At 43.8% G+C, this 24,759-nt stretch overlaps 1 protein-coding gene across 6 annotated transcripts in view; it reads left to right on the top strand.

The window, feature by feature from the left end:
• Positions 1–22,909: 22,909 nt before the first annotated feature.
• LOC121865919 (zinc finger CCCH domain-containing protein 11A-like) overlaps positions 22,910–24,759 on the top strand; it is a gene marked incomplete at its 3' end in the record, with an annotated part of 34,177 nt that continues 32,327 nt past the window's right edge. Inside the window, 1 exon segment of one of the 6 annotated variants that reach the window (XM_042365475.1) lies at positions 22,910–22,945. 6 annotated transcript variants of the gene reach the window in all.

Genomic DNA, 24,759 nt, shown 5'->3' with positions numbered 1-24,759 from the left:
ATGGTACTAACACAGACAATATACCTATAACATGGTACTAACACAGACAATATACCTATAACATGGTACTAACACAGACAATATACCTATAACATGGTACTAACACAGACAATATACCTATAACATGGTACTAACACAGACAATATACCTATAACATGAACTAACACAGACAATGTACCTATACATGGTACTAACACAGACACTATACCTATAACATGGAACTAACACAGACAATATACCTATAACATGGTACTAACACAGACAATATACCTATAACATGGTACTAACACAGACAATATACCTATAACATGGTACTAACACAGACAATATACCTATAACATGGTACTAACACAGACAATATACCTATAACATGGTACTAACACAGACAATATACCTATAACATGGAACTAACACAGACAATATACCTATAACATGGTACTAACACAGACAATATACCTATAACATGGTACTAACACAGACAATATACCTATAACATGGTACTAACACAGACAATGTACCTATAACATGGAACTAACACAGACAATATACCTATAACATGGTACTAACACAGACAATATACCTATAACATGGTACTAACACAGACAATATACCTATAACATGGGACTAACACAGACAATATACCTATAACATGGTACTAACACAGACAATATACCTATAACATGGTACTAACACAGACAATATACCTATAACATGGTACTAACAGACAATATACCTATAACATGGTACTAACAGACAATATACCTATAACATGGTACTAACACAGACAATATACCTATAACATGGTACCAACACAGACAATATACCTATAACATGGTACTAACACAGACAATGTACCTATAACATGGTACTAACACAGACAATATACCTATAACATGGTACTAACACAGACAATATACCTATAACATGGTACTAACACAGACAATATACCTATAACATGGTACTAACACAGACAATATACCTATAACATGGTACTAACACAGACAATATACCTATAACATGGTACTAACACAGACAATATACCTATAACATGGTACTAACACAGACAATGTACCTATAACATGGTACTAACACAGACAATATACCTATAACATGGTACTAACAGACAATATACCTATAACATGGTACTAACACAGACAATATACCTATAACATGGTACTAACACAGACAATATACCTATAACATGGAACTAACACAGACAATATACCTCTAACATGGTACCAACACAGACAATATACCTATAACATGGTACTAACACAGACAATATACCTATAACATGGTACTAACACAGACAATGTACCTATAACATGGTACTAACACAGACAATATACCTATAACATGGTACTAACAGACAATATACCTATAACATGGTACTAACACAGACAATATACCTATAACATGGTACTAACACAGACAATATACCTATAACATGGAACTAACACAGACAATATACCTCTAACATGGTACCAACACAGACAATATACCTATAACATGGTACTAACACAGACAATATACCTATAACATGGTACTAACACAGACAATATACCTATAACATGGTACTAACACAGACAATATACCTATAACATGGTACTAACACAGACAATATACCTATAACATGGTACTAACACAGACAATATACCTATAACATGGTACTAACACAGACAATATACCTATAACATGGTACTAACACAGACAATATACCTATAACATGGAACTAACACAGACAATGTACCTATAACATGGTACTAACACAGACAATATACCTATAACATGGTACCAGCACAGACAATGTACCTATAACATGGTACTAACACAGACAATATACCTATAACATGGTACTAACACAGACAATATACCTATAACATGGTACTAACACAGACAATATACCTATAACATGGAACTAACACAGACAATGTACCTATAACATGGTACTAATCAAAGACAATGTACCTATAACATGGTACTAACACAGACAATATACCTATAACATGGAACTAACACAGACAATGTACCTATAACATGGTACTAACACAGACAATATACCTATAACATGGTACTAACACAGACAATATACCTATAACATGGTACTAACACAGACAATATACCTATAACATGGTACTAACACAGACAATATACCTATAACATGGTACTAACACAGACAATGTACCTATAACATGGTACTAACACAGACAATGTACCTATAACATGGTACTAACACAGACAATATACCTATAACATGGTACTAACACAATATACCTATAACATGGTACTAACACAGACAATATACCTATAACATGGTACTAACACAGACAATATACCTATAACATGGTACTAACACAGACAATATACCTATAACATGGAACTAACACAGACAATGTACCTATAACATGGTACTAACACAGACAATATACCTATAACATGGTACTAACACAGACAATATACCTATAACATGGTACTAACACAGACAATATACCTATAACATGGTACTAACACAGACAATATACCTATAACATGGTACTAACACAGACAATATACCTATAACATGGTACTAACACAGACAATATACCTATAACATGGTACTAACACAGACAATATACCTATAACATGGTACTAACACAGACAATATACCTATAACATGGTACTAACACAGACAATATACCTATAACATGGTACTAACACAGACAATATACCTATAACATGGTACCAACACAGACAATATACCTATAACATGGTACTAACACAGACAATATACCTATAACATGGTACTAACACAGACAATATACCTATAACATGGTACTAACACAGACAATATACCTATAACATGGTACTAACACAGACAATATACCTATAACATGGTACTAACACAGACAATATACCTATAACATGGTACTAACACAGACAATATACCTATAACATGGTACTAACACAGACAATATACCTATAATATGGTACTAACAGACAATATCTAATTATTGCACATTATATCGACACAACTGGAGACCTTCAAGTGCGCTACACCTTTACTCCCTGCCAGTCCCTCACACAAGACTTCCACCATCAGGCTTCCCGGTTTGGTTTAATCCACACGCACTCTGCCGGGGAGGGTTTGATAATCTTATAATACACGATACTCTCTCACCTCCAGTGAAGTTCACACCGCGACCTCCTGTTACCCTCTGCTGTTCAGCCTATCGGAAGCCACAACCTTGACTAGCAGCCGAGATCTCGACCAATCGCGAAGGTTCCCCTTATTACGTCACGAGTAACCGTTAACCACTAGTTTTCATCCTCCTCATGTCAGGGTGTACAGGTAAGTTGTTAGCCTTCTTAACACACACACGCATTGCCTTGTAAATGTTAGGATACATAATGTGGTCAAACATAGATAAGGTTTCAGCAGTGGTTGCTGAGAGAGGTTCACCTATCAGGACCATTTGACTGCATTTATAGTCCCACAGTCGAAGTTCTGTTCCTAGTCAGATTTGTACGTAAGTTGGAGCACGTGCTATGTGCATACTGTACTGACAGAACCATGTTTAAAATACCACTATATCATAGCCCAAGTCTTTATATACATCTAAAATCACTTAATTTAAGACAAAACAAGAAATAGATTGACAAAATAAAGAAAATGAATGTAGAAAAAATTGATCAGGTAAATAAAATAATGTAAAGTTTAACCTCGGTCATATCAGTGAGTGTTCTTAAACCTGTACTATTTTTGTTTATTTTACACAATAGCTTGGCCATGTTCACTTTGTAGTAGGCCTCTTGGCCATGTTCACTTTGTAGTAGGCCTCTTGGCCATGTTCACTTTGTAGTAGACCTCTTGGCCATGTTCACTTTGTAGTAGGCCTCTTGGCCATGTTCACTTTGTAGTAGACCTCTTGGCCATGTTCACTTTGTAGTAGGCCTCTTGGCCATGTTCACTTTGTAGTAGGCCTCTTGGCCATGTTCACTTTGTAGTAGGTGTAGGCCTCTTGGCCATGTTCACTTTGTAGTAGACCTCTTGGCCATGTTCACTTTGTAGTAGGCCTCTTGGCCATGTTCACTTTGTAGTAGGCCTCTTGGCCATGTTCACTTTGTAGTAGGCCTCTTGGCCATGTTCACTTTGTAGTAGGCCTCTTGGCCATGTTCACTTTGTAGTAGGCCTCTTGGCCATGTTCACTTTGTAGTAGACCTCTTGACCATGTTCACTTTGTAGTAGACCTCTTGGCCATGTTCACTTTGTAGTAGACCTCTTGGCCATGTTCACTTTGTAGTAGGCCTCTTGGCCATGTTCACTTTGTAGTAGGCCTCTTGGCCATGTTCACTTTGTAGTAGACCTCTTGGCCATGTTCACTTTGTAGTAGACCTCTTGGCCATGTTCACTTTGTAGTAGGCCTCTTGGCCATGTTCACTTTGTAGTAGACCTCTTGGCCATGTTCACTTTGTAGTAGACCCTTGGCCATGTTCACTTTGTAGTTGGCCATGTTCACTTTGCCCTGGCCATGTTCACTTTGTAGTAGACCTCTTGGCCATGTTCACTTTGTAGTAGGTTCACTCTCTTGGCCATGTTCACTTTGTAGTAGACCTTTGGCCACGTTCACTTTGTAGTAGACCTCTTGGCCATGTTCACTTTGTAGTAGACCTCTTGGCCATGTTCACTTTGTAGTAGACCTCTTGGCCATGTTCACTTTGTAGTAGACCTCTTGGCCATGTTCACTTTGTAGTAGACCATGTTCACTTTGTAGTAGACCTCTTGGCCATGTTCACTTTGTAGTAGGCCTCTTGGCCATGTTCACTTTGTAGTAGCCTCTTGGCCATGTTCACTTTGTAGTAGACCTCTTGGCCATGTTCACTTTGTAGTAGGCCTCTTGGCCATGTTCACTTTGTAGTAGACCTCTTGGCCATGTTCACTTTGTAGTAGACCTCTTGGCCATGTTCACTTTGTAGTAGACCTCTTGGCCATGTTCACTTTGTAGTAGACCTCTTGGCCATGTTCACTTTGTAGTAGGCCTCTTGGCCATGTTCACTTTGTAGTAGACCTCTTGGCCATGTTCACTTTGTAGTAGACCTCTTGGCCATGTTCACTTTGTAGTAGACCTCTTGGCCATGTTCACTTTGTAGTAGGCCTCTGGAGTTGGTAACCTCTCAGTAACCCTGTTCTTCTTGTGATAGCTTGTGATATATGATACCGGCAACAGTTGTGCATCTACAAGACCTAAACCTGCATTCACTAAATCAGCTGAGACCCAATCTTTGGTAACTGTGAGAACTTGCCCAGAGGCTTCAGCTAGATGCATATATTCTGTAAAGCAGAGTAGCCATTCTAGTGTAGATTCTGACCGTGTGAATCTCTGGACAACTTGTGTTAGTTGAGTAGTTCCATCATCTGAGAGTAGAGTCTGTATTGCCTTGTAGGACTGTGCAGTGGCCCTATTCTGTTTCATGATCGCTTCTGAAACTGCGTTCATTTGTTTCCCTAGTTTAGCTACATCTTCTGCGGTTGCCGTGCCAAACAGGGAGCTACTTATTAAACCAACAAAATTAAATAGACCACGTTTTTGACGCCAATGACAATGTACATTCTTCCCGATGTCTTCAGGAGACGTAGGTAGCTTTCCTTCCAAGTGCATTACGCACTTCAGTAGACTCTTCATGTGGGCGTTTTGAAGTGAGATGGTTTGTCAAGGGGTTGTAGAGATGGTAGACTGTTGTTGGAAGTCTTGCAGGGTGTGCATAGCTGTTTGAATGTGGACAGCTATTGACTTTAGGTGCACAGGCATGCGCTTTAAACCATGGAGCTAGTACAGTACTTGGCAGTTACGACATTTTCCATTACAAGTACTTTGCCCAGTGGGGCAGGTTTGATAATGTCTGCTGGGAATGTGGCTGTTGCTACCACAACCCATGTCAACAGGATAGTGATATCCAAGCCATGCCTGAAAGGGGCGAGGATAATTAATGTTTCTTGTTTGCTGATCGCAGTTTTTGACAACACATATTGTCTATTGTTATGTTATGTTCAGCAACTGTCGTAGTAGAAGTAGGATGTAATTGACTGACATTAGAGGTCCCTACTAAGTCTCTGCTGACTTTTTTCATTCTATCTACATGAACTATATCTGTGACATTCATCGTTGGCTCAACTACTTGGAATTTGTTTTTCATGTTCTTTTGCTTTAATCACATATGGACCTGTGAATTTAGGCAAAAGTTTTGATATGCGGTCCGGTGCTTTTATCATTACTTTGTCGCCTATTTCTAGTGTTATAGGCTGAGCTTTTTTATGTTGCTTGCAAATCATTTCAGCACGTGAGGCTGCTAAGTGTTTTCGTACTTTTCCATGGATGCTCGTGAAAACGTTAATGTGCTTCTTGGCATAGTTGTCCATGTTGTAAACAGGTTGTGGGGTTCCTGCTAGTTGATCATAGGGCAAGTATTTATCGGTACCATAAATTATGTAGTATGGCGATTTGCCTCTAAAGGAATGGTGCATCAGATTCACCACGTGTCGGAGAATCTCAAGAATTTTACGATTTGTACGCTCGACCAACCCATTTAAGGATGGATGGTAGGCGGTTGTGAAGGTTTGTGTGATGTCATATTGTTGACATATTGCTGCTAGGAGTTGATTCTTAAATTCTGCCCCATTATCCGAGAGTATCACGCTAGGTGTAGAGAAAGGACAGATTAGATGAGTGACTAATGCATGAGCTATGCTTCAGCAGACTTATTCTTCAATAGTGCTCGTACCACAAATCTGGAGAAGTGGTCAATGCACACGAGTATGTAACTAGAGCCTTGATGGCTTTTAGGTAGTTGCAATAAATCGAAATGGATTATGTACCGTATTTTGCGGCATAGAAGATGCTGCATCATGGAAGACGCACCCTGATTTTGGAAATGTAATTCTAGGATTTTTTTTTTCTACTTACTAACTTTGTTCTTGTTCGCAAACTTAAGCCATTTTGTTTCATGAAGCGAAAACACCAACAAGCAGTTCCTTTGAAGTCATCCACCTCTGTGTTTGCTGCAAACTTTCTTGCTTCCAAAATGATAATTTTTGTAGTCACCACAAAACCCAATTTTCATTGGTCTAATATCCATGTTTTCAAGTTTTCTTCTAAATACAGGTACCCTTCGACTTACGACCACCCGGACATACGACTGCCGCAGTTGTACCAAAATTTTTTCAAATTACATATTTTCGATTCCCGACGTTAGTGACTGCGCTGTGTGCTGAAAATTTTTTTCGTTTGTAATTCCCTTTAAAATGGCTGGCAAGTGTAAAAGTGAGAGTTTTGTGGGTAGGATTCCGCCCCAGAATAGGGTAGGATTCCGCCCAAGAATAGAGTAGGATTCAGCCCAGAATAGGATAGGATTCTGCCTCAGGAGACGGCAGGATATCGCTAAACATAACGGAAGGATTCTGCGCTAGCAGCCGGTAGAATTCTGTCCCCAAAGACGGTAAGATTCTGCCCCAGAAAATGGTAGGATCCCTCCACAGAAGATGGTAGGGTTCAGCCACAGAATAGGGTAGGGTTCCGTCACAGAATAGGGTAGGATTTCGCCAAAAATACGGTAGGATTCTGTCCCAGGAGACGGTAGGTTTCCGCCTCAGAATACGGTATGATTCCACCCCAGAAAACGGTAGGATTCTGCCCCAGAATACGGTAGGATTCTCCACCAGAAAACTGTAGGATTCCACCCCAGAAAACGGTAGTACAGTAGTTCGCTCCAGAAGACAGTAGGATTACGCCATAGAAGATGGTAGGATTGTGCCCCAGAATAGGGTAGGATTCCGCCCCAGAATAGGGTAGGATTCCGTTCCAATATACTGTAGGATTCTGCCCTAGGAAACGGTAGGATTCCGCCTCAAAATAAGGTAGGATTCCGCCACAGAATACGCGAGGATTCTGCCCAAGGAGACGGTAGGATAACGCTCCAAAAAACGGTAGGATTCTGCTCCAGCGGACGGAAGGATTGTGTCCCCAAAGACAGTATGATTCTGCCCCAGAAAACGGTCGAATTCCGTCCAGAATTCGGAAGGACTCCACAACAGAATACGGTAGGATTTTACCCCAGAATACGGTAGGATTTTGCCCCAGAATTCGGTAGGATTCTACCCCAGAATGCGGTAGGATCCCGCCTCAGATAATGGTAGGGTTCTGCCCCAGAATAGGGTAGGATTCCGCCCGAGAATAGAGTAGGATTCCGCCCCAGAATAAGGTAGGATTCCGCCCGAATATGCTAGAAATCTTTCCAAGGACACTGTAGGGTATTGGTCCAGAAAACGGTAGGATTCTGCACTAGCAGATGATAGGATTCCGCCCCAGAATACGGAAGGATCACGCCCCAGTAGACAGTAGGTTTCTGCCCCAGAATATGGTATGATTCTGCGCCGGAAAACGGTAGGATTTTGCCCCAGAATAAGGTAGGATTTCGCCCCAGAAGACGCCAGGGTTATGCCCCAGAATAGGGTAGGATTTCGCCCAAAATACGGCAGGATTCTGCACCAGGAAACGGTAGGATTCAGCCCAGAATAAGGTAGGATCCCGCCCCAGAAGATGGTAGGGTTCTGCCCCAGAATAGGATAAGATTCCCCCCAAAATACGGTAGGAAACTGGCCCAGGAGACGGTAGGATTCCGTCCCAGAATAGGGGAAGACTCCACCCCAGAATACGCTAGGATTCTGCCCAAGGAGACGGCAGGATATCACTCCAGAAAAAGTTAGAATTTTGCGCCAGGAGACGAGAGGATTCTGTCTCCAAAGACGGTAAGATTGTGCCCCCCAAAACGGTCGGATTCCGCTACAGAATACGGTAGAATTCTGACCCAGAATATGGTAGGATTCTATGCAAGAATACGGTAGGATTCCGCCCTAGAAGATGGAAGGAATCCGCCCCTGAAGACGGAAGGATTCTGCCTCAGAATACGGTAGGAGCCCGCTCCAGAATACGGTAGAATTCTGCCCCAGAAGACGGTAGGATTCTGCGCCAGAATACGGTAGGATTCCGACTCAGAATTAGGTAAGGAAACTAGTTTCATGCTCGCCGTCCAGCCTGGCAGCACAGCAAACAGGCGCCAGTTTCTATCTTTTCAGTGGAGGTAACATCTTGCTTGAGACTCTCTTAACCTAAACGCTTTTTTTCTGTGTTTCCAGTCAAATTATTGATCATTTTGAAATTTATTTTACATATTAACAATATATAATGCAGTGCAGTGTTGATTTAAATGAAATAATCTTGAATTACACCAGAAGAACTAAAATTTTATGTGTGAAATGGCGGCATGGGGTGACTTCTCTTCCACCCCATTGCCTTCTCTTCTCCCTTCTCCTCCACCCCCATTCTAATTCCCATCATCATCATCATCATCATCCAGGAGCCTTCTACATACACACCTCAAAGTAAGTGTACTTTTCTACATTTTTTGTTGAATTTAGGCAATTTTCTGTGAGTTGGAACCAATTACCCAAAAACCCATTGCAACAATGGTTTTGGTTAACGAGTTTTTCGGTTAACGAGCAACATGCTGGAACGGATTGTGCTCGTTAACCGAGGGACCACTTAGGCGCGTATGCCGTATAAGCAAAATAACTATTTTTCAACTTGCTGGAGGTCATATGCATGAATCTTCAAAAATTGCATGTGGGTATTTTTTATGTCAATATGCAATACCAAAATTTTGAACAGCATTTTATGACAAAGTTGGGGCAACTGTCACACCCTAGAATCCGCCCCAGAAGACGGTAGGATTCTGCCCCTGAATATGGTAGGATCCTGCCCCAGAAGATGGTAGGGTTCTGCCCCAGAATAGGGTAAGATTGTGCCCCAGAAAAGGGTAAGATTCCGCCCCAGAATAGGGTAGGATTTCGCCCAAAATATGGTAGGATTGTGTCCCAGGAGACGGTAGGATTCTGCCCCAGAATGCGGTAGTATTCTGTCGAGGTCGGCATAAAAGGCCCCCTTGATGTCATCCTCTGCAGCCAGTGTTGGGGCATATGCACTGATGAAGAAGGCATGACGAGAGTGATTCAGTGGGACTTGAAGTGTCATGAGGCGTTCGTTGATCCAAATAGGCATTTCAGTTAGCCTGTGTAGGATGCGTTGGCGGATGGCAAAGCCAACTCCATAAATGAGGTTTCTCTCCGCAGCAGGCTTACCCTTCCAGAGGAAGGTGTAGCCAGAGCCCCGTTCTGTGAGTTGGCCATCGTCTGGGAGCCGGGACTCACTGATGACTGCTATGTCGATGTTATACCTAGCCAGCTCTTTTGCCACAAGGGCAGTTCTTCTTTCAGGACGTGCATTTGTGCCAGTATCCAGAAGGGTCCTGACATTCCATGCAACGACCATATGAGGTTGTATGGTTTGCTTTTGTTTGGACCTGTGATTTTGATTGTGTTTTTGACTGCATAAGGATGACCTTACTGGGTGCGGTTGCCCAGTTAGGTTGGGTTTTTAGGCAGGCTATGTTTAGGGCACCTTTTCTAGCCCCCTCCCTGTGTTGGGTGAGCAGAGTGGCTCCTCCTAAGGGCTGCTCAGCCGCACAGACAGGACCGGATTGCACTGCTGCCTAGATCCCAGTGCATAAACGATCATATTATCTGTGCTGCCCATGTGCAGAGTTGTGACTAGAGACTCCCGGCAGTCATCTCTGACTGTCCCCGTCGCCACTCATCCGTCGCCATAAGACTTTGTGGGGGTATAACTTATACCATATAAGGGGGTTTGATGATAAGAGGTATGATGAGCTGGGTGATGGCTGTGTGCGAGTTGATTTATGTGGTGAGGCAGGAGTGAGGCTGCAACCACACATCTTGGCTCTCCCTTTTCCTGATCCAGTGGTGCAAGTGTTGCAATGACTGGGGAGAGGGAGAGTTGCAATGGACTGCCGATAGCCCAGTTTGTTGGGTTTCGCCTAGTAGCCTGTTCATCATGCATTTCCTTCGTCTGCCGATGTAGTTGTTGGGGTCCCATGTTGGTCACCTCTTCTGCCTACACCGCCGCTGGGGTTTTGTTGGAGCTCTGTAAGCATGTCTGCCTGATGTGGGGCTCCACTGCAGATTTTCCATTGGTAGGTAGGCGTCAGGACGTGTCCACATGCCAGTGAGCCTGTGCGCCATCCCTCTGGGGCCCACTGCTACTCCGAGATCCCCTGCTGATCTAGCCTGGGCCCACGAGGCATCCAGTTACCGTGTGCTGTCATGAGAAGGCACAGCAAGAGTCTTGATGGTGAAGAGGCTGTGTACTGGCAGGGGAAGACTTATTCAAGTTGCTTCCCTGTTTGCCACGAGGGCTAGTCAGCGGCGGCAGCTGAAAGCGAGAGGGAGCAAACAGTGCTTGCACCTTAACACTTACATAATGCTGCCACACTAGACGCATTTCACCACCCTGTGTAGTGTGTGCACGCACATACACACACACACAATGCCTCCTATCGGGTGTAGCGTACACCTATCAGAACTCTGGTCTTCAGCTGCCACTACCAGCCAAGTGCTAAGACCCTACATCAAGACCTAAAGGCCGATTACTGACACTGCAGTGCTTCTCTTCGGGCAGTGGATAGTTCACCATCCCTGACCTGAAGTACTTAGTGTGGATGACGTGGACACCAAATGGATAAATTATACCAACACCTCCACGGAAGTTTATCACCACTTCTTCCCCGAGAAGTCCGTCAAATCATACCCAGCTGACTTGGCCTAGATCACACCTCGGATGAAAAGACTTATGCAACAGAGAGACAGAGCCTTTTATTTCAATGACCACATCCGCTACAGGCCCCTTCGCAACCGAGTCATCCACGAAATACACACAGCAAAGAAGTCTCACTACCGAACCAAATTACAACACCTGAAGCAGACCAACATCAGTCAATGGTATGGTAAGCTTAAAGAACTCTGTGGACTAAACAATAAGACACACCCCCTCCCCTTCCTCAGCCATCTCACTAATGTTGACGCAGCTGAGCAATCAAACAACCATTTCGCTACTATATGCCAGACGCTCCCCCGGCTTGACACAACTAGTCTCCCTGCTTACCTACCAGGCCCCTTTCCCACTGACTTAGTAGAAGAATTTGAAGTAGCAAAACGCTTGGACAAACTGAAATTAAAGCACTCTACCACCCCCATTGACTTACCAATGAAACTCTTCAAGGAGTTCTCCCCGGAGCTTGCTAAACCCCTCTGCTCCATCATCAATGCTTCCCTCAGTCAAGCCAGATGCCCAGCTGACTGGAAGACCTCTTATGTATCACCAGTGCCCAAGTCAACCAGCCCACAATCCTTGAATCAGCTACGACCTATTGCAATCACCCCAATACCCAGCCTAATCTGTGAAAGTTTCGTGTTTTATTGGGCTTATGCTGATATTGCAGTATAAGAGCATGGACTCTTATCTACATTACTTTAACTTTAATACTTCAACCTCAGACCTGTGGTAGCGTGACTCAAGGGTTAGGCCCATGGGTACATGTAATTATGGTATCAAGCAATAGGAAGGAATAATGGTGAACAACTGCAGATGAACAATAGCCCCAATATACAAATAAAATGGTTTATTAAAAGCGCAAAATGGTTATTAAAATGACGTTAGGTTTCATGAACAAATAGGAACTCACTTTGTACTGTGGCCCTTAGGCCCAATCTCCACTTACACCTCGACTGGGTGTACATACACAATAACACACATAAACTCTCTCTCAGCACCGTTAATACCCGTGGCAATGACGCCAGTTACCACACTTGACTGCTCCAGCAGCACCAGACATAACACTCAACAGCACCACAAGTAATACTCAAGCGGCAGCCATGTTAGTCTCCTCACCATGTGGCACCCCCCAACAAACAATTCCTGTGGAATAACACAAGCACCAATTAGCCCTACTGAGTCATGGACTCATCCAACAAAGATGGGGGCTGGTAGTTGTTTGTTGGGCCTGATGTTCCTATGTCACCACGTGGGCAGTGAACGCATCAGGTGAAGGCTGACCAGTGCTCTGAGGCCCATAGGTGGTAGTGGGTTGTTGACGCTCGGGATTCACGGAGTTACCCGAATCTAATGGTCTTCATACATCTCCCAAACTAGTGGAGGCGTCCCCCAAGCTACAGACAGGCTCAGACTCCGACAGGACCCTGTGGGGTGATGATCGTGGACTTACTAACGTTTGAAAGCAAACTTCAACGTTTCAAAGGGACGTTAAGGGCGTAAAAATACTTCACTCAAAGCACATCAGCTCTGTTACTGTAACACTTGCATAATCAAACTATTAATTAGGTCAAATCATTTAAAATGGCGAGTTACAACACTGGAAGTGGGACACATACCTGTGGGTGATGAGGATGAGCTTACTAACGCGGCTCACTCCCCGCTGCCCACTAGGTTCGGACACCACTTACTCACTATCTCACTGTATTACGTTACTGTACACTGACATTTGAAACTGAGGCTACAAACTCAGTTTCATTCCCTAATATTCTCTTTACAAACATATGCTCTGACTGAGCTATCAAAGGCAAGAATTAAATTGATCACAAAAGGTTCTGGATGGCAATCCCGGTGGGCGGAGCCTAAGCGAGTAGCATCTGACTACATCTACAAAGGATCAAGTTTAACGGTTCCTTTCAGGTAAATTAACTAATTCCTTAGTTAACATCCCTACAACCCTTTCACTATGAGTATCAGGGTCTCTGATATTCAAAGGTGAAAAAGAGTTTACAGGACTTGGTAGATGCAAAAGAGTTTACGAATGATGACGTCGTCAAAGAAACAGAGAAGACGGAGGACGTTTCCACTGGGAGACAAAAGGTTTTGTGGGCGTGGAGCGTAATATGAATCATCAGGTTTTAACAGGCTAGCCGTCATTACGATCATGACAGCAGGGGCCATAGATCCTCAACAATTTGGTAATATGAAAACTTCCTTCACCACTCACTGTCTTGTCAGCTTTCTCGGCTACATATACCGCCATCTGGAGAAACGAAAACGTCTGCAGCTGTCGCCTTCACTGACTTCACTAAGGCATTTGACCTAGTCGACCACAATTAAATCATCAACAAAGCTATCAACCTCGGGTTTCAAAGAAGTCTTATACCATGGCTTACAGACTTCCTTAGTAACCGACGCCAAGCTGTACGTTTCCGAGGGGCTGTTTCCATTTTTCAGTCACTCACCTGTGGGGTCCCCCAAGGCACCAAGATGGGACCGCTCTACTTCCTTATGCTTATCACTGATGCCCTAAGAGAACCCTCTGCTGGCTGGAAATATGTCGGGGACTCCACCATTGGGATCAGCGTCTTCCTTCCTAAATGCTACACATTGGAAAAACCTAGAAAAGGTGCAAGATTATTCTCTCCCCTTCCTACTCCTCATATCAAGAAGCGCTCAAACACACTGACCTTCTCGGCTCTCTCTGACCATCACCACGACCTCATCTGCAAATTTGGTAAGAAGCTTCTGCACCATCCTCGACACCGGCTCCTACTACCACCTGAGATCCCTAGCCCGTGAATTGCTGTTCGACACCACAACCGCATCCAGCCCATACGAGCATGAACTGATAGCTATAAGAACAGCCCAGTCCCAACCATTGTAAAAATTATCAATAACTTGTAATCAACCAGTGTATTTACAACCAGTCAATCTTACCTTTTTGCACTGTCACTATGTTGAAACGCCTTGTAGTTTGACCTTCTCCCCACCTAGTTATTATATATCATATTTGTATCACTTATGTTACTTGTATATTATTTGTAAATCAAGAGACCCATTCCCCAATTATGTAACTGTATATTTTCAGCCTTCCGCCTGCCATGCTCTTTCAATTATCCGTTATTAATATTATTTATCTATTTTTTTATTTATTATTATTATTATTATTATTATTATTGTTATTATTATTATTATTATTATTATTATTATCAGTTTTGTTATTATTGTTATTATTTTATTTTTATTTTTATTTTTTATTATAAATTTGATTTACTATGAACTGAATTATTATTATTATTATTATTATTATTATTATTATTATTATTATTATTATTATTATCAGTTTTGTTATTATTGTTATTATTTTATTTTTATTTTTATTTTTTATTATAAATTTGATTTACTATCAACTGAATTATTATTATTATTATTATTATTATTATTATTATTACATTTTCGTCCCCCAGGCCCCAATGTGGGTCAGTAACCTGTGTCCTGGTGGGCTAATCCCCGTAAAACAAAAAATAAATAAATAAATAAAAATAAATAAATAAAAATAAATAAATAAAATAATTCAGTTAACAAATGACTCTGTGGAACTTCATAAATACATATACAAAAAAAAAATCTATATAAAAGATATATATATATATACCATCCTCAGGGGCCTCCTAAAGACTGCTCCCAGAGGGCCTCCCAAGAGCAAAGTACTCGGGGGTGGAATAACCAGAAGCCCTAAAGAAACAGCTCCCTGGGGTGGTACTCTCTGCAGCCCTACCAGGGGCAGCAACCTCTGGGGTCCAACCAGGAGTGGCATCCCTCAAGGACCCTCCTAAGGGTAATATCCCCAGGGGGCAGTGCCCTTAAGGGGTCTCCCTGGGGCGGGGCCACCAGGAGGCCTTCCAAGAGCATCGCTCCCAAAGACCCTACCAGGGGCAGCGCCCTTAGGGGTGGTGCCTCCAGGGTCCCTAAAGAAGAGGCACCCCCAAAAACCCTCCCAGAGAAGGTGCCCTCAGGGCCCCTACCAGGAGTGGCGCCCCCAGGGAGCTTCCCAGGGGCCCTCCTAGTGGTGGTGCCCACAGAGGGTCTTCCAGGGGCGGCGCCCACAGCGGGCCTCTCAGGGGCTCTAAGGGGCACTAAGGGAAGCTTGGTCGTTGTGTCATATATATTACATACTCCCATCAGTCCCTTAACTATGGTTGGTGGACTATTCTGTTAACCCACCAAATTACAGTCAATAGGAGAAGAGAACAGTCAGTCAGCACATCACCACAAGTTATGCTTTCCTGTTGGATCTTATTCTGTTACATTACTCAGGATGCGATGATGCTGGAAATGTGATGGACGGTGTATTTATTAACGTTGCATCTCCCAGAGTTCTAAATAGAGCAAAAAATACTGCACCCAGGTCCCTACAGGTCTGGCGCTCACAGAAGCCCTTACAGGGGCTCCGCCTCCTGGGGCCCTTCCACGAGCAGTGCTCCCAGGGGCGGTGGCACCCTCAGGGGTGTTGGGACTCCTAGGACCCCTCTCAGGGGCAGTGAGGCCCGTTAGAGGCCCTGCCAGAAGCAGACGGACCCCCTGGAGCTCTCACAGGGTCGATAGGGCCTTCCAGAGCGGCAGCGCCCCCAGAGGCCCTCCCAGGGGCGGTGGGTCCTCCCGGGGGCCATGAGAGGGGCGGAGTGGCCCCCATGAGCTCTCCCAAGGTCGGTGAGGCCTCATAGGGCCGGCGGCGCCCCCAGAGGCACTCCCAGGGGCGGTGGAGCACCCAGGAGTCCTCCTAGGGTAAGCGGTGGCCCCAGGGGTGGTGGGACCCTCCAGGGCTCCTCCCAGAGGTAGTGGCACCCCCAGGTGTGGTTTGGCCCCCAGGGGTGGTGTAGCCCCCACAGGGGTGATGTGGCCCCCAGGGGTCCTCCCAAAAATGGCGGTGCCCCTAGGAGCTCTCCCATGGACTGTGGTGCCCCCCAGGGGCGGTGGGGCCCCTTTGGTGCTCTCTCAGGGGTAGTGGGTCCCTTTTCGTACCCTCCCAGGGCGGTGGGCCCCCCAGGTGCCCTCCCAGGGACGGTGAGACCCTGGGGCCCCTCCCAGGAGTGGTGGGGCCCCCACGGTCCCTACCAGAGGCGGTAGGACACCCAGGGGGTCTTCCCAGGGTGGTGGGCCTGCCAGTAGCACTCCCAAGGGCGATGGGGCTCACAGGGGCCTTCCCAGGCACGGTAGGATCCCCAGGGGCCCTCCCCGAATAGTTGGGGCCTCCCAGTGCTTCCCTAAGTGTGATCAGAGATCAACATAGCGAATATTATACCTTAAAATATCATAATATGAATGATACATTAAATACCCCCACACAGCCGAGCAAAGACTACGCTCCCTTCCTTTAAATCATCTCCTAAAAAATATCTATTGTCTAAGTATTAATATTTCTTGTAACACTTACTATATTTACAGTACCTGCTTTTATTGTACCATCAAAACCGTTTTATCGGAAATTATCTTGTAAATCAATAAGTAATTACCATCGCAATAAACATAATTGCCAACTAGACATAATCCTGACAGCTCTGTCCTCTTGTTCAACCTTATTACTGTACAACCCATGTTGTACTGCTCCCCCATTACATTTATGTTTTTCAATTCCACTGTATATTTATATTTATATGTATATGTGTATGTCCAGTAATACCCCGATTTACTCGGTCAATTGAACCCGCGGAGTAGCTCATAAAACGAGAAACGCGTAAATGGAATAACAGAACATATGGGATTAATTGAAAGAGAGACTGGGCCGACCCCCAAGCTCCACTTTTTCCGACACAATACGTACATTGTAGTAAAAATAACATCTTAACTTTATGATGGAATGCACACACACATAATATAGAAGAGAAATATCAATAAGAGAATAATATACTGTACTGTACCAGGTAAAAGAAAAATCAAGGTTTAACACTTATGTCAGGTTAGGTTAGGTTAGGAAAAATCAAGGTTAGGTTTAACACTTGCGTTAGTAGAAGAGATGGGTCGGCGTACGGGAATGGAGACTGGTTCCGAGGCAGAGGGCAGGCTACTGGCCCTCAGGTGAGTCTCCATCACTGTCATCCACACTTGTCAGGGCCTCCCTGACAAATCCCTCAAAGTCACCATCACTGTCTCTGTCACTATCACTGGCTCTGTCACTATCACTGGCTCTGGCTGGCTGTGGTGGGTTGCGGGCGAAGAACTCGGTAATGCTTTGTTGACGGGTAGTGTTGATGTTGTCGTGATACACCTTGATGTACGGCTCCATAATCTGCAACAGCTGGGTGGTAAAGACTTCATAGCGGTTATCGTTAGAGTCATCAGAAAGGAGGAGCTTCAGTTTCTCTGCACACTCGATGGCACCACTAACATTACCATGCGTTAACTTGTGTTCTTCTCGGGATGACGCACCACCTGCCTCTTCACTGACGTGGTCGTCTTCCAACATCTCGTCGGCAGTCACCTCAGGATCCCTGATCACCTCCAGGATGTCTTCGTTGGTGGTCTCGGAGAAGCCTGCAGCTGTAACACTCTGCGCAGTTTCTCTTGCAAGGTCCACTGCCACTGCAACAGACTGAACCTCACCAGTCACAGGTTGACTCTGCCTCCCACCTGGGATACCTTGCAACACATGCCTCCATGCGTGACGAACCGTTGCTACAGACAGCTGATCCCATGCCTCCACCAAGAAGTCCACAGCTTTCTTGACGTTAAATTTCTTCCAAAAGTGTTTGACGAGAACTTCTTGATCCGCCAACTGTTGTTCCTCGTCCTCGTCGCTCTTGCTATCGGTGTCACCCAGGTTACGCAACTCATCCTTGGTGTTGGTTCAGTCGTCCAGGAGCTTAAACTTCTTTGCAGAGAATGCAGCTTTCACATTGCAGATTAATTCTTGGTCCGTGGGCTGGATTAATGACGTAGTGTTGGGAGGAAGGAAGACCACTTTTATGTTGGGGTGACGATCCAACAGTAGGGGTGAGTGTCCTGGTGCGTTGTTAAGGAGCAACAAAATCTTGAATGGAACATTCTGTTGCTCACAGAATTTCTTCACGTCGGGAACGAAACAGTCATCAAACCAGGAGAGGGACAGAGCAGAGAACATCCAAGCCTTACGTGCGGTCAGCCAGTGGACATTTAGCTTGGTCATGTCCACGTTCTTGTAGGAGTGCGGCTTGCGGGCTGTGTGGATCACCGATAACTTGAGTTTACAGGAACCGGAGGCATCTTCCGGCCCCGACACTTGCTGGCAGACTGGACAACGAAGGTCTTGGAAGGTAGCTTTTTCCAAAATAGACCGGATTCGTCCATGTTGAATACCTGGTCATCAGTGTACTGTCCTTCCTCCATAATCTCACGTAAGAATGGAGGAAAATCACTAGCCGCAGCACGGTCAGCACTCGCTCCTTCACCAGCAATGTTAATGTTGGTGATCTTGTTCCTCTTCTTCAACCTTTGCAGCCACCCAGAGGAAGCATTGAAGGGTTTGGGCTCTGCAATTCCCATCTTACGTGACACTGCTGCGTACAGTTCACGTGCGTACTCCTGAACTGACCTCGTGTCGACCGCCATGTTCCGTCTTGCCTGACGAATCAAGTAACACACAAATAAATTTTCTGTCTTGAGAAGCACCTTGTTCTGGCAATACTTGATCATTGAAGCACCTGCAGACTTTGTGATGTTCATGTGTTCTTTTATCTTGGCGGCATCCTTCTTTATCGTCCGGATCGTAGATTCGTTCACACCATGCTGGCGCGCGAGATCAACCTGTCTTGTTCCTTTCTCCAACTCTTGAATAATCTTGTACTTCACATCGTAGCTTAGGGCACGTTGTATCTTCTTTGGCTTAGGGCGGCTGGGTCCAGGTAATGCAAGCTTTTTCTGTGGTGGTGGTGGTCCGGTGGCAGCCATTCTTACGGAACAATAGATACCTGTATACACGGTGTGGCCGGGAGGGATGTAACCGAAGCGGCTAGGTCAAGTGCCTTCTACCTGCCAGCGGGAAGGCACGTTATATTACATTAAGCCACTCACAGCTAGCGGCGGAGGGAGGTAAGGATGCGTGGCCCAATCACAGTCCGATACATCATATGACGTCAGTGATAACGCAACAGAGGCATCCACTGCGCAACCTACTCACGCTGCGTACCCAACATGGCGGGATGGAGGGAGATGGCGGGAGGTTTGAATCCAAAAATGGCGGCGCGGCAGGACCGCCAGCCGCTCTCCGTGTATATGAGTAGATGCACCGCGTAAAGAGGGCATTCCAGTTCTGGCGGGGTTCCGTGGTAACATTATGAGATGTTCTTATTACCACCATGCTATTGCACTATTCCAGATGATACTAAATGTTACATAATACTTCCTTGATATAAATGTATAGTATATATCAATTGCCTCAAAGAGAGCTCAGGTTCTCAACTGACTCAGCCATGTTAATATTGTTATTATTATCCACTCTGTATCTGTATTTTTCTGGCTAAATAAACTGTTTCAATTCAATTCAAACTGAAAATAGGACTCAGCTGCAAACTTTGAGTGAACTGATTTTAAATAGCTAGATACTGTAGTTGATATGACGAGAGAGAGACTGCTGTTGAATGATGGTGGAACATGCCCTTGGGTGGACCAGCATCCCGCCAAGGTAACGGAGTAATCATCATAAAAATGTCCAAAGATGCAGCAGCAGGTGAAGACAATATACCAATGAGCATCATAAGAAAGTAGCCCACTTATTACTACCTGTTCTCCTCCACATTTGTAATTCCTCCTTCACTAGTGGTGTCTTTCCTGATAAACTGAAAATTGCTAAAGTTCACCCGGCATATAAAAAATCTGGTGACAAAGGTCCTTCAAGAATTACCGCCCCATATCATTCCCACCAGCCTTGAGTAAGATACTGGAAAAGCTAGCATGTAGTAGACTAAATTCCTTCTGCAATGCCAATAACATCTTTACAGACTCCCAGTTTGGATTTAGAGCCAGAAGGTCGACTGAGAGTGCTCTGCTATCCTTTACTAATGACATCTTAAATTCCTTTGATGACAGTCAGTTCACAGTCGGTGTATTCTTGGACCTCTCTAAAGCCTTCGATATTGTCGACCATACCATCCTCCTTTCAAAGCTTGAACATCACGGCGTTAGAGGCCTGTCCCACTATTGGTTTACCTCATATCTGTCCAACAGGAAGCAGTATGTCTGCTGTAATAATCATCAGTCTGACTCCTCGCCAATCTTGTATGGAGTCCCCCAAGGTTCCGTTCTCGGTCCAGTACTGTTTTTGTTCTACTGTTGTACATAAACGACATAGTCCACGCCAGCACACTCATAAAATACAACTTATTTGCAGACGATAGTAATCTCTATGCCAGCAACTCAGACCTCCATTCCTTGATGAGAACTATGAACACTGAATTAACTAAAGTCAGGACCTGGGTAATACATAATAAACTAATCTTGAGAAAACCCACTACACCATCTTGCACAGAAGGAAAAACTTACCCCCAGACTTGGACCCCCTGTACCTTGGTAATACAGTCCTCAAACGCGAACAAAATACTAAATTCCTCGGAGTTATTGTTGATGAGAAACTTAACTGGATAAACCACATACAAGCCATTCACAGTAACGTCAATACACTGTCACACACTATGGGGGGCCTTTGGCTCTTCAAAAACACAACTCCTGGTTACTGTGCAAAAGAGAGTTGTACGGACAATGAAATAAACTGATGACACGAATAAAAAATTGGCTAAATTTGTTTACAAATCTGTCAATCACTTACTTGACAATAATTATTTCCAGTTCCGGAATAATCAGAGATACAACTTAGGCACCAAGAGCTACTAAGACCACCCCCCCCCCCTTCCCCCATGTGCTCCTCTCAGTCCCAGACCTCCATAAAATATCACAGTGTGAAGGTGTGGAACAACTTACCCCCACCCATCCAAGCAAAGACTACGCTCCCTTCCTTTAAATCATCTCTTAAAAAATATCTATTGTCTAAGTATTAATATTTTTTGTAATACCTACTATATTTACAGTACCTGCTTTTATTGTACCATCAAAACCATTTTATCGGAAATTGTCATGTAAATAGATAAGAAATTACCATTGCAATAAATATATTTGCCAACTAGACATAATCCCGACAGCTCTGTCCTCTTGTTCAACCTTATTACTGTACAACCTACTGTATGTTGTAGTGCTTCCCATTATTTGATTTTATCCTCTTCACCCTGATTGGCTCCTTAGCCGCTTGGGTGATCTGTAATTTATGTACTGTATATGCTTATAATATAACAAAAAATAAAATAAAATAATAAATAAATAAAATAAATAAATATTGAAGTGATAACCGTGGTAATATGTTCTTATTACTACCATGCTATTGTACTATACCAGATGACCCTGTGGGGTATGGGACGTTTGGTTCACACTCAGGATGGGGTGGTGAAAGGAAACTCACAATGTGCTCTCTGTATACATGTTGTATTGGATGTACAGTGCAGCATGGTGCTGGGAAGGCAGCATGGTTACAAGCGTGATGTAGAGAGAGCTGGTTGGTGAGGAGTCGTGTAAGGCGGCGCTGGTTGACCTGGACCACGAGGCATCCACTGGGGTCAGCTACTGAGCGACAAACACCTTTTGTAGGGGAGATATCCACTACAACACTAAATGTTACATAATACTTCCTTGAGGTAAGTCAATAGTATATGTCAGGTGCCTAAAAGAGAGTGTGGGGTTGTCAACTGGCTCAGGCATGTTAATATTGTTATTATTATTCACTATATCTGTGTTTTTATGGCTAAATAAAATGTTTCAATTCAATTCAAAATAACATTTATCAGTTACACAGGGACCATTAAGTAATAAATAGATTTATTCTTATTAAATATCAATAATAACTCGTCAAATAATTGAAGAATTATTTTGATATAATATTTACCAAAAACATTATTTACTGAAATAAAATTATTGAAGATAAACTAGTGAAATGCCTTTGATGCCATATTGGTGTATGTAAGAGCCGATGATTGAGGTGTTTTATTAATAAATTATTATTAACTATTTATTATAAACATATACATAAGGAGATGTATTAAGACATATAAGGAGATGTGTTAAGACATATAAGGAGATGAGTTAAGTAAAATATATAGTAAATAATATTATAGTAAGGATCCCTGGCATAGTAAACAAGTGTTTTACTCGAGGTGAGAAAAGCTGGACCTTGTTGGGCCACACCTGACCCCCGACAGGTGTGTTACACACCTTATGTGCTACACCTGATCCCCGACAGGTGTGTTACACACTGTTGTACCTTATGGGCTACACCTGACCCCCGACAGGTGTGTTACACACTGTTGTACCTTATGTGCTACACCTGATCCCCGACAGGTGTGTTACACACTGTTGTACCTTATGGGCTACACCTGATCCCCGACAGGTGTGTTACACACTGTTGTACCTTATGGGCTACACCTGATCCCCGACAGGTGTGTTACACACTGTTGTACCTTATGGGCTACACCTGATCCCCGACAGGTGTGTTACACTGTTGTACCTTATGTGCTACACCTGATCCCCGACAGGTGTTACACACTGTTGTACAGGGCTACACCTGATCCCCGGACAGGTGTGTTACACTGTTGTACCCGGGCTACACCTGATCCCCGACAGGTGTGTTACACACTGTTGTACCTTATGGGCTACACCTGATCCCTGACAGGTGTGTTTACACACTGTTGTACCTTATGGGCTACACCTGATCCCTGACAGGTGTGTTACACACTGTTGCACCTTATGGCTACACCTGATCCCCGACAGGTGTGTTACACACTGTTGTACCTTATGGGCTACACCTGATCCCCGACAGGTGTGTTACACACTGTTGTACCTTATGGCTACACCTGATCCCCGACAGGTGTGTTACACACTGTTGTACCTTATGGGCTACACCTGATCCCCGACAGGTGTGTTACACACTGTTGTACCTTATGGGCTACACCTGATCCCCGACAGGTGTGTTACACACCCTATGTGCTACACCTGATCCCCCACACACTGTTGACCAGTGATGAGCTCACACTGGGTGCCGTCACAGTATAGTGTCCTACTGTTCATGTCCCTCATGTTCAGTGTTCATGTCCCTCATGTTCAGTGTTCATGTCCCTCATGTTCAGTGTTCATGTCCCTCATGTTCAGTGTTCATGTCCCTCATGTTCAGTGTTCATGTCCCTCATGTTCAGTGTTCATGTCCCTCATGTTCAGTGTCCCTAACCTAACCTAACCTAACAAAGTGATTCACTTGTTGTTTTTGTCATGTTGAAGTCATAACGTCTTATGGACATAATAGTTGTTGGCCATCTATAAATATCGTGTGGGAACTATTCTTTACTTAAGTGTTTAAATGAATATTTAATTTACGAGCCTCACCTTATATCACTGCTCCCAGACGCCCGCACACTGAGGCATCACTATAACATGTGAAAGAAATTACACCTAACTGAGAACACATTGTCAGGAGGAGACTTGAGGCGTTGTTCATAAGGAAGACAACATTCCTCGTCCTGGTTGTCTGGACTCATCCAATGGCCCTCGTGTGTATGTACAATATTAATCAGGGACGTCCGTTCCTCCCCACAGTTGGGTAGTGAATCATCGGTCTAAACTCTGCCCCATCATCAACTGGTTCTAAATGTACACAACAATAGAGGGTAAATTTTTCTTGTAACACCGTTCACTTTTAGCAAGTTAAAAATATATTTTTCTAGTGTATTTGTGTGGGTTGGGACTGAATATGACCTTCCTTTTTGGCGGAAATTAGCCGGTTTTTTCAGCGATTTTTTTTTGTTTGACGTTTTCCGAGAAAAAAAAGTGGCTAAGCGACTAAAAAATACACACACAAAAAAACACTGGAAAAACAATAACCAAAGCTAACCTAACCCGACCTAACGTAACTGACTCTCACCATATGATGGAATCATCTATTTCTTACCTTATTGGCCTGGTTCTTGTTCGTCGTTGT

Source organism: Homarus americanus, unplaced genomic scaffold (genome assembly GCF_018991925.1).
Source record: "Homarus americanus isolate GMGI-L3 unplaced genomic scaffold, GMGI_Hamer_2.0 scaffold4264, whole genome shotgun sequence".
Lineage (NCBI taxonomy): Eukaryota > Metazoa > Arthropoda > Malacostraca > Decapoda > Nephropidae > Homarus > Homarus americanus.
Note: the sequence above shows the minus strand (reverse complement) of the source record. Positions and strands in the feature narration are given on the sequence as shown.